This window comes from Phaenicophaeus curvirostris, chromosome 4 (assembly GCF_032191515.1).
Source record: "Phaenicophaeus curvirostris isolate KB17595 chromosome 4, BPBGC_Pcur_1.0, whole genome shotgun sequence".
Taxonomy (NCBI): domain Eukaryota; kingdom Metazoa; phylum Chordata; class Aves; order Cuculiformes; family Cuculidae; genus Phaenicophaeus; species Phaenicophaeus curvirostris.
Window position 1 is genome coordinate 13,523,678 of NC_091395.1, and position 12,002 is coordinate 13,535,679.

At 38.3% G+C, this 12,002-nt stretch overlaps 1 protein-coding gene across 7 annotated transcripts in view; it reads right to left on the minus strand.

Moving 5' to 3' along the window:
• Window positions 1–12,002, minus strand: part of INPP4B (inositol polyphosphate-4-phosphatase type II B) — a 323,774-nt gene that overhangs the window by 100,616 nt on the left and 211,156 nt on the right. The gene's annotated exons all lie outside the window — the stretch shown is intronic.

Here is a 12,002-nt window from a genome sequence, read left to right on the forward strand (position 1 = left end):
TATGTTGAGGATTCCAGAACTGGACACAGTATTCCAGATGAGGTCTCACAAGAGAGGAATAGAGGGGCAGAATGACCTCCCTCAACCTGCTGGCCATGCTTCTTTTGATGCAGCCCAGGACATGTTTGGCCTTCTGGGCTGCGAGCACACACTGCCAGCTCATGTCGAGCTTCTCATTGACCAGCACCCCCAAGTCCTTCTCTGCAAGGCAGCTCTCAATCACATCATCCCCTATCGTGTACTGAAAATGGGGATTGCCCAGACCCAGGTGTAGGACCTTGCACTTGGCCTTGTTGAAGCTCATGAGGTTCTCACGGGCACACTTCTCCAGCCTGTCCAGGTCCCTCTGGATGACATCCGTCTTTCTGGTGTGGCAACTACACCACTCAGCTTGGTGTCACCTGCAAACTTGCTGAGGGTGCACTCAATCTCGCTGTCAATATCATTGATGAAGATATTAAACATCACTGCAGCCCAGGCTGCCTCCGATCCTAATGTCACTGATGAGTTTGCTTGTATTGGTGACCATAAGGTCCAGCTCTGCATCTCCTCAGGTGGGGGTCTCTATCAGCTGGACTAAGAAATTATCTTCAATGCACTCCAGGAGTCTCCTGGATTACCTACAGCTTGTCATGCTACTTCTCCAGCATATGTCAGGGTGGTTGAAGTCCCCAAGTAGGAAGAGAGCTTGTGAGCATAAACCTCCCGTAGCTGGAGGAAGAAGACTTCATCAGTTGGTTCTCCTTGATAGCCTGTAGTATACACCAACCATAAGGTTCCCATTGACTCTTCTGTCTTCAATTCTGACTCACAAGTTCTCAACCTGTTCGTGACTACTCTTCAACGACAGCTCTTCACATTCTATCCCTTTCCTGAGAGAGAGGGCAAAGCCTCCACCCCTCTTACCTGGTCTGTCCTTTCTGAGCCTGTAGCCATCGATAGCCACACTCCAGTCATGGGATTCATCCCACCACGTTTCCATGATGGCAACTAGATCGTAGCTTTCTAGTAGCATGGTAGCTTCCAGCTCCTCCTGCTTGTTACCCAAGCTTCATGCACTTGTGTAAAGGCACTTCAGCTGGGCTGCTGGTTGTATCACCTTCCCAGTGGACCCTTTATTACCCATAAATTCTCTTAGGGAAATATCCTCCCTGACCCCTGACCTCCCACTGCTTATTACAGTCTAGCCTGATGTAATCCCCCTGCACATCTAGTTCAAAGCCCTACCTATAAGCCGGGCACTCTACTCTTTGCATACTTCCATACACATCATAAAAATAGTTCCAGCAGCATTTCTACAAAAGTCCGTTTAACCGACAACAAACCTCACCACATTTCTTTATAAACACACAAACCAAAAATACCCAACCAGTCCTCTAAAACTTAATCTTCAGCCTTACAGCTGTGTTCATTGTGTCAAAACAGCAGTGTTACAGTAACCAAATATGTCACTGAAGTCCGAAAGGAAATCCTCTAGCAAATTATCAGTTTTCCTGTACACTCTTGAGAGCTGACCCGAATGAGATAGAGATCACCTTCATTTCCTACACAAACAAGCACAGTTACAATACACTGGGCTTTCTGGTTTTTTTTCCCCTTTTGCAAAGTAAGTTCATCCTACATCTGTTCTAGAGCCACTTCGGTGGACTCGCTTTCAGAGAAACTAAAAATGAAAGACCTCGAGTCTTCCAACACTTGGATTTGTTCAGGAGAAAATTTGTGTAACACGACCAACTAGTTTGCCTCATTTTCTTCAAACTATCATGCAGGCTGTTTCACTGCAATTCTTGGAAGACTCAAAAAAAGAAAGAAGAAAAATTAAAAACAGGGGGAGAGGAGGCAGAAAGGGGGAGGGAAAAAACCTATAAGACTGCAGCACAGGAACATAGTGCTATGTCTACCACAATAGTCCTCACATCTAGCTTAAAAAAAAGTCTAGAAATTATTTCTTAAACAGAAAAGTCTCACTATTACACACCGGTGATTTTCCCATCAGCTTTGCATTAGAGTGAACAGTATTGAAATAAACTATATAGGCATAATTTTGCTCCTGGTTAATACAGCAACTAAAATCAAATAGATTGCACTAGAACTGGAATTAGGGTGTTTTGTTCATACATGTCCTTGAAAGTATAAAAAGGGATACAAAGATCACAATATATGAATGCGTTGGGAGCTTACTAATGATATGTGATGCTTTTTTCCACTTCATTCAACCTGAGGAATGTAAGTAGATGGAAGAGTTGAACTTTCCCCCACCGATACAAAGTAGCAATGCTGTAGCATAAAAATCATCAGCAATAAGAGGAAATGCCCACCGATTTTCAGTCTTCATTTTCCTTGCAAGTTTTTTAGCAGCTGAAAATGAGACATCTAATTAAATGAAAATCTCAGGGCTTCCTCCTAAGAAAAGCTCATAATATTTGGCAGGCTAGACAATTTTGTTTATTTGCAGTGAAGATATTTTGGTCCTTAATATTTATGTTGTCCTATTAAATAGTTTTCAGAACAATGTTTGGACCTGGCTGAGCTCCAAAACTTTACTGCTCCTCCTATGCAGGACCATAGTACTCCACAGAGATCAGAGAAAAACTAGACAGTGAGAGGAGGGCACATCAATATGCCACATTCAGAGCCCTCTGTCCCATGGGGAATCTACTGCTGAGGCTCTGCTTCCTGATCTCTGCCTAAGCCCATCTCTGGTGCTGTTGGTCCAGCTTAAAATAAGTAGTCGCAGGAGCAGAAACTTCTCAGATTAAAGTAACCAACCAAACTGTTCTAACCAGATGACTACAAGTTAACTCCACTGATAGCCACAGCAACGGGAAGGGAAAGCTTAAATCCTACCATATTGACTTTAATGTGTTTTCAAGAAATGCCAAATCATGCTCTTATCGTTGCCAACAAAGCTTGCATTTGTTTAATCTCAAAAACACATGCATATCACTGAAGTCAAAATACAGTCACTAGAATGTCATAAAGAGACACATCTTATCTGCAAAGTAAGCAATGTATTAAAGCATGCATCTAGTTTTATAGTCATCTAAAGCATATATAACATGGAAATTTTGAAATATATAACATTTTCTAAATTTATTTTCATTTTAAAATACAGTAAAATCAAAACAATGAGATAACGGTGTTATATGATATAGACACCAGACCTCCAAAAACAGCCTTTTTGCACATTTTATATCTTTTTTTCAAATGTAAATATCTAAGTCGTAGTATTTAGCTATTATGTGTCTTGTGATTTCTTACTATTTGTCACTTCCATTGTTGAGTCAGAACAACTCTGAATTATGGCTGAAAAAAGAATTATTTTTCCTATATCTGAACTCCATCAACAGTATTCCTTAGCAACAACCTTTATTACTGTTATCATGAAGGGCTTCTCCCAAAAGCAAAAAAAAAAGAAGATTGAAGAAACATAGTATTTTTTAAAATCTGGAATTTTACTGTTCATACTAATACATGCAAGAACAATCTTGAAGAAATCCTCTATTTGTTTTAATAATGCCATAATACTTACACCAGAACTTATTTCAATAAGTAACTTCAAAACCATACCTCAACCAGTAATTGTGTCAAAAAGCTGTGCTATAAAGGCAATTAGCATTGGTTCTACAGAGGACAAATCAGTTACTGATTCACCTTTTCAGTGCAGCCACGGAATTTGGAGTAGCTTGTCAACAGAGCAGTAAACTCAAAGCGAACTTAATATTGTTAAAATAGACCTATTTACCATGTTCTTCCCCCACTCCAAACCCCCTCTTTTAGTCATTTCCAGGTAATTGCACTCATCACCATGACAGATCCTGTGCTCAGCGTCAACTTCAACCCTTCTTACAGAATCAAATGCAAGCTTTGTCCAAATCTTGCTGTTCAGCTCTTCAAACTGTCTCTTGGATAGTGTTTTCTGTGAATGTACAACCAAATTTCCCACCTAGGAGCATGGCTCAATATCCAACATCTCCTGCTTTGATTACTTCAATACCTTCCTTGGTGGTCCTGACAGAATCTTGCCCTGTTTGCAGCAAACTAGAATGTGAAGGTAAACAAGCTGTTCCATTCTTCCTCCTCCACTTCAAACATTAACTAAATGGCTTATTTATGAGGCTTTCTCAGGTACTTTGCTTTTCACATTCCTTCTTGCTTTTAGTAGACTGGCTTTCACTAAGGACTTCCTACTATGGTTGGAAGCATTTCCTCATTAAAACCAACAAATAAACAAACACACACCAAAAAAACACCCAAACCTGAAATCTACCTGCTACCCTTTCTTCCAAACACCATGGCAGAAAAATTCAATGCTGGATCCAGATCTGCTGTAAGCACTATATACCACACTGGTCATTACCATCAAGATTAATGAACATTAGTGCTAACACAATACAATTTTAAAGAGATAAAAAATTCTGAGAGTAAGTTATGAGATTCCTCAGGATCCTGCAGCACTACTAAAATGCCACAACCCTTCATTGCAGGTTCCTACTTATAGAACAACTTCTTTTACTCAGAAGAAGTTACTGACTTGCATAGCTACAATTCACGGGCACTTTGCTGGTTAGAGGACTTGAGCTTTTCCCAGCCTGATGGAAAGAACAGTCACTGCACAAGCTGTTAACACTGACATGCAGGATGGGTTGGGAGGATCTGTGGCTGGACTGAAATATCTGTGCTTTTCTTTACAAGCAACTACATAAGGGCAACCACAAGATGTGCAAACACTACATGACTGGATAAATTTCTGAGATTACTCCGAATTAAATACTGTTGTCATTAGACTTGAAGTAAAGTTACATGCTCCTTTTTTTTTTTTTGTTCCAAGAAAATCAAACAGTGGCTGGGCACCCAAGGCTCAGATTAATATTCTGCCTTTTGATTTATCAACTCATGCTTATATTTTTAAGACCACCTTACGTGCATGATTATAGTAAGCTATGACTTCTTTATGGTATAAAGAATTTCCTGTGTTATTCATGTTGATAATTTCTACTTACACAATCTCTGTTTTGTGCCATGCACTGGAACGACCATAGTAATAAAAGAAGTCCCTTTTTCATCACTTGAAATATGAGGATATAGGGACAGCTTAGAAGTCTAAAGAAAATATATTCAATACTGAAAATGCAAAATACTGAATTCTGTAAGGAGTACTATGAACAAGTGGTATGCATCACATTCAAGAAATCATTTGCAGAAAGTCCTAATGCTAAAATCATGTTCCCAATGAACTTGTTTTTGCAAAACTACTACTAGCTTCAAAAATCCAGACACCATTGTAGAAAGCAGGTGAAAATCTGTGGTTAGTAACAATGAAATCAAAATAAAGTGAAAAACAGCATTAAGATATTGAGATGAGCAAGATGGGTTGGAAGGGAGCATTCCCTCAAAGAATGTTTTTGGATTTGATTATCCTGTCTCAAAAGGGAACAGCACAAATAGCCATATGCATCATCAAGGGCACAGCACAGATCCTCACAAATTGAAAGATGAAGTTGAAAAGATCTATTTATATAAAAAAGATAAGAGGAGAGATGATGAAAGCACATAAACCACAAATGCTGTATGAAGACAAAATAGTAACTACTCAGTCATTCAGCTTCAAAAATCCAGTGATGCAATTACCAGTGAAGCAAACATGATAAATTCAAAACCCCAAAAAGGAAGTGCTTTTTGCCTCCACCACGCAAAATTAGCTTTTGAAAACCACTTTCACAAAACATCAGAAGCAAAGTGCTTACCAGGATTCAAAACAAGACGAGACATTTCTGAAGATTATATTTGCAAAAGTTTTACAATATTATAAACGCAATGCAGTTCTGAATATTTATCAAACAAGGGCTTTGGAGTAAATACAAACCATAAGCTTTGGGGCACGACTCAATCATGTATAAGTAAAGGAAGTTTCTAAGCTTCCTTCTAAGGAAAGAAGCACAGGAATTATTTTTCCTAACGAATTTTACTTTAAAGTGTAAGTGTTTTTGGATAAACATTTCAGCTTTTTTTTTTTTTTCATAGAAGAGAAGCAGATAAAATGATTCTCATTTTTCATTACAAGTTATGGTCCTGTGATATACAAGCAATAACCCATTAAAACAATATAACATTCTCTACAGAAATAAAAGAATCATAGGCGTGTTACTATATTGTTCCTAGAACAGACAAATAATTACTAAGGAGGATTTAATTCGTTCTGGGGAACCTACCACAAAAAATGAACAGAAGAATATTTTTCTTTCTTTCCTAGCAGTTCTCATTTAACACTTCTTGAAAATAGTTGCCTTTTTTCTTTTCTTATGGAATGTCCCTAAACTATTAAAGGTTCTGGTAAGCTCAGTCTGACAGGCAACTAAAAACTAAAATACAGATTGTGCCTACCTTCAGGCTTCCTTAAATGTTTGTTTAAAAAAACCAAGCCACTCCAAAACCCCAAACAAAAACAATCAAACAAACCATTTCCAAAGATCAATCCACCAAACAAAAAAATATTGTAAAACCTGTTTCTTTTAAGTACACGTGGAGAATAGGCTGGGATTTGCAAAGGCTTGAAAATAATTTATATCATCCCAGAGAGCTGGAGTTTTTAAGTTCTCATTTTGCATTTCTATCCATCACTCCCCCCATTTTATTATCCGAAAAAGGTGTAGACAATATATAAGCTAAATTAAACCCATTTCTTCATTCCTGCCTTAAAACTCTCCCTTCCTTTTATTACCTGGGTTTATCTCTGAAAGGCTAAAGATCTTCAAACACTATGACCATTTGAGGCTAATTCTATGATTTACATTTAACAGCAGAGGATAATTCTCCTGCATCACATGATTGCAGAGAGTCTCAAATTCAGTAATACTCAGAATGGTATCTGTGGAATTTACACTTCAATCATAAACCACATTTTAGTAACTAGCAAAGTCTCACAAAACTGGTTTAAATGGGGTTTTGTTTGGTTGCGTTTTAAATGTTACTGTTTCATCATCGTGAAGGGGCTGGAGAACAGGCCTTATGAGGAGCGGCTGAGAGAGCTGGGGGTGTTTAGCCTGGAGAAGAGGAGGCTGAAGGGAGACCTCATTGCTCTCTACAACTACCTGAAAGGAGGTTGTAGAGAGGAGGAAGCTGGCCTCTTCTCCCAAGTGACAGGGGACAGGATGAGAGGGAATGGCCTCAAGCTCTGCCAGGGGAGGTTCAGGCTGAACATTAGGAAAAAAATTTTCACAGAAAGGGTCATTGGGCACTGGCAGAGGCTGCCCAGGGAGGTGATTGAGTCACCTTCCCTGGAGGTGTTTAAGGCACGGGTGGACGATGCGCTGAGGGGCATGGTTTAGTGTTTGATAGGAATGGTTGGACTCGATCTGGTGGGTCTCTTCCAAGCTGGTTATTCTATGATCAGCAAAGACTGGAATCAGCTTAAGACAATGCTGCTTCAGCTCTATGATATAAACAAAAGCATTTTACTCTTATAGTTTTATTTATAACTTTTTTTTTCTTTCAGCTTGGAATGATACACGTGGCAATATTAACCCCACTGTTAACTGCATGATTACTCAAGCATTTAAACAGCTTTGTGAGTTTTTCTTTTTTCCCCAATTTATCAAGCAGAGTCTCTCATTCAAATTAAACAGTGAAGATCTGTATGACACAAGCCACATAATAAAATCATACAGAGCTTTTTCAGTCACCTATTAAGGTAAGTCTTAACACCTCTGCGCCCCTGCTGACATGAACTGACAAAATTACACCCAACTTGGTGCTATTGGAACTACAGGTAAGTACCCGCAAGTGCAAAATCTCTAGTTAACAATGTAAAAATTCAAATGCTTTTTGTGATGACATAATTTGTGTGTTAAAATAATTATAATCTTGAAAATAATACTTTTTGCTTTAGTTTTGTATTATTCTTCACTATAATGTAGGCAGCTCTAAGACGACCTACAGGTTATACCATATTTGCCTAATATTGACTTTTGAGAACATAGATGGCTGTGCACAAATACAACATCAGGAAATTTTAGCAGCCTGTCTGAGAAGTACTGCTGGCTGGTGCAGAATGATTTTCTGGAGTCTCAGTATCTGGGTAGATTTTGCAGAAAACACTAAAAAGTCCTCTCTGGCAATCAGTACGTAAGTTAACATTTTATAGCTTTCAGCACAGCTGAATAATAGATAATGTTATGCAAAGGTAACTACCACAAAACTAATCAGGTAATGTTACCCCATTCCAATGCACTAAATCTTTAAATACCCAATAACAAAGTAAAGCCCAGTAAATCTTCATTAGTATGATATGAAAACTCCTTAGACTTTCTTAGGGTTAGTAGCACAAGTCTTATGAGGAGCAGCTGAGGGAACCAGGGCTGTTTAGCCTGGAGAAGTGGAGGCTGAGGGGAGACCTCATCACTGTCTACAACTGCCTGAAAGGAGGTTGTAGCAAGGTGAGCATTGGTCTCTTCTCCCAAGTGACTAGCAATAGGATGAGAGGAAATGACCTTACCACAGGAGGTTTAGATTGGACATTAGGAAAAACTTCCTTACCAGAAGAGCGGTAAAGCATTGGAACAGGCAGTTTAGGAAGTGGTGGAGTCACCACCCCTGGAGTTAAAAAAACCAAACATATAGATGTGGCACTTTGGGACATATTTTAGTAGACACAGTGATGTTAGGCTGATGGTTGGACTGAATGATCTTGTAATTCTTTTCCACGCTTAGTGACTCTGATTACACAGAGGCCATCTTTTCCAAAATTAGTTACGAACAGCAGAATCAAGAATACAAATAATTATGTAGCATTCATACGTTACAATATAATTTACTAATTAATATACTATACTAATTAATGGCTTTTAAACTAATCTTGTTTGAGGGGGCTATTGTCTAAACACTACTCAAAAATTGAAGTTACTCTTGCATTCATATACGTGTATTCTTCTACACAGTAACTGATGAAGAATAAGAGAAAGATTTTGCATCCATTCTTGTGCACAATGGGGTAAATACAGCATATGCATGTATTTGAGCTACTTTCTATTGACATTTGGAGATTTATTTTTTCCCGTGTTGAAAAAATAACTTCTGTGAGTGTTTGTGCTTGGTAGTTACTTGAAGTAAGTCCTTAAGTGGAGAGCATATTAATAGTGCCCATCTAAATGCGGTCAGTTCAAACAGCTTCCAAAGTCATGGTCAGTTTACTCAATAACTTCTTTTATGCTATACATCTATCAATACAATGTTTTTGCAGTGCAATTGCTCAGAAATAAGTCAAGTAAACAAAAACATGTACAGGTCCAGAAAAATCAATGCCTACTCCAAACACATGGCATTTCTGCCTGGGTCTCCGTTTCTCTCTAGAAGATGCATATTAAAAGATAGTAGAAAAACATACATCTTTCAGACAGTCTGAACTTTGCCCTTATTCTGAAATGTTACAGGAGAGGTATCAGAAAACAGACAAACAGCATAGATTTGCACAAGAAAAGGCTACTGGAGTGGGGGCAGGACAGCCATTCCTGATGCAAGAGGAAAGCTTGAGTGTGCTTTGTCCTTTGGAGATAGAGTTCAAGGACATTTTAGCAATTTATCCTTCAAATTTAATTATGGGTCGTGACCACAAAGGCCATGGGCCAAATTCAGCCATAGGCAGGTGCAATATCCTTTCAGCCAAAACTGAGCTTGGTTTCAAGGAACTCAAAAGAGCTTTAGTGGCAAATCTGAAAGACACATGTACTGCAGCTTCTACTGTATTATCCTAATTATCTTGCTGTGCTGACCTAGTGCAAGACAAGCTACATCTAGAACTGCAAGCTTAGATTATATGGGTCACCCAATTTTCTGAACAATTACTTAAACTGCTAAGTCTTTTTTTATAACCATTGGGTTTGGAGAACCATTGGCTAATCTTTCATGATAGATGCAAAATATCTGGACAAGATCTGTGTAGAGACATTTTAAAAACAGGGGAAAAACTCACTGGGAAAATCTTGAGGAAATACCAGAAATACTTTGTTATTAAAAACCAGCAAAGCAGACTGTATGACCCTTATTAGAATAATAAAAATGATCATATAGCTCCTATTAATCCTTCCAGGAAGGTTTGAAGAATAAAATTTTTAATGCATGCATATCTTCAAAAATATTATTTCATGCTCAAAAACAAAGTTAAACACTGTTAAGGGTTACATAGAATCATCAGGTTGGAAAAGACCCATCGGATCATCAAGTCCAACCATTCCTATTAAATACTAAACCATGCCCCTCAGCACCTTGTCCACTCATCCCTATCATGTTACTAAATGAAAAAGTTTGGTGAACTTGAATGAACACTGTTGTTTATCTCGTGATGAAACTATCTCAAGAGTTATAAGAAAAGGGAACTTATAATACAATTTAAAATACGATACTGAATGGGATTAAAACTTCACTTGGATATTCTTCATACGTAACTGCTTCAGGCCCGACTATATTAAAACCACAACAGGAATAAAATGAAACAGGTTGAGGATGATAAGAATTGAACTTCGAGCCAAAAACATTTATTCTTTTATACTAACTGGTGAAAAAAAAGATGCAGACAAGAATACTTCAGAAGATAATAGCTCAAGATAGTCCAGTTTACGTTTCATGAAGCAACATAAGACTATTCCCCCTAACATCATTTACAATTATAAGGAACCCACAAGACAACACATCTTTCCAATTATTTCAAAAAAGCAAAGCCCTCGCAAAACTGTAGCTCCAACCTACACGCTTACACAATGACACGAGACAGACGCCCCTATTCCCACCATCTGCTAGTAATCTACCACAAGTTGTTGCTCCCCTTGGTTGGTCTCTTCCCTCATATTGTTACAATCACTTTGTGTCTCTTTCTTCCACAGGAACACTCTCTGCCAGGCTTGAACAGCGAGGAAAAGCAAAACCACTTGCCACAATCTCTGAGCAACTTTTACTTCTATTTCTTCCTCCAAGCTTCTCTTTATTTTTGCGAGTATTGAATTATCTCTTAAAAAAAACAAATCACGGTGATGCTTTTCTATTATGTTATCCAAACAGGTGAATGCTATCATATGAAAAAGCAGCAAGTGCTATTACTTGTATTATGCCTTCGGAGATAAAAACACAGTAGTTGTAAAAGTGGTTAAAGTAATCCTCTAACATTTAAAAGGCATCTGCCCACGGGGCAAATGAAAATCTGGGAAGCAGATGAACTGTGCAAGTCAGCATAATCTATTTTTACTGCTTACTTAAAAATACCTTGACATTAGTATTCACAAACAAGATCAGGTCATAAATGCCTAAACACAATAATAAATGAATAAAATCAAGTATTATAACAATTCATATGATTTTTATAACCTATCATTACCATCATCACCATGCATAACTACTTATCAGTCCACTGACTTTATTAAAAGCAAGATTCCGGTATCCTACCTGCTGTTCTATTGACATAAAAAGATCATAAATAAGCAGCAAATGGAATGAATTAAAAAAAACAAAAACAAAACAAAAACAAACCAAAAGAGGCTTCCATTGCAGGACAAACAACCACCATAAACAACCACAGGCAACACCCTCTGATGGGAGGAGTTGTAGCAAAGTGCACAGGATTGCTTTGGGATGCCACACAAGCTCTCAGTGTCACTCTTACACATCAGATCAGATGCTCATTTATGTTTGAGGCAACCTTCCATTAGGAAAGGAGCAATATGATTTTCTACACCATCCATTTCCTTTGGAAAAAGAAGGTGTGCTTTCAGGAAAACCCTGGACAGCTTAAAATACTGTGTGTTTTTCTGCAATTGTATCAGTACAACTTCGGCTCACATTTGAGTCACTGCAGCAGGTATTTTAACATACATAGCATTCTGGGACAGTTGAGCTCTGTATCCTCTTTTTTTTCCCAGGCCATAGACTGTAGAATCATAGAATGCCTTGGGTTGGGAGGGACCTTAAAGATCATCCAGTTCCAAGCCCCCTGCAGAGACACCTTTGACTAGACAAGG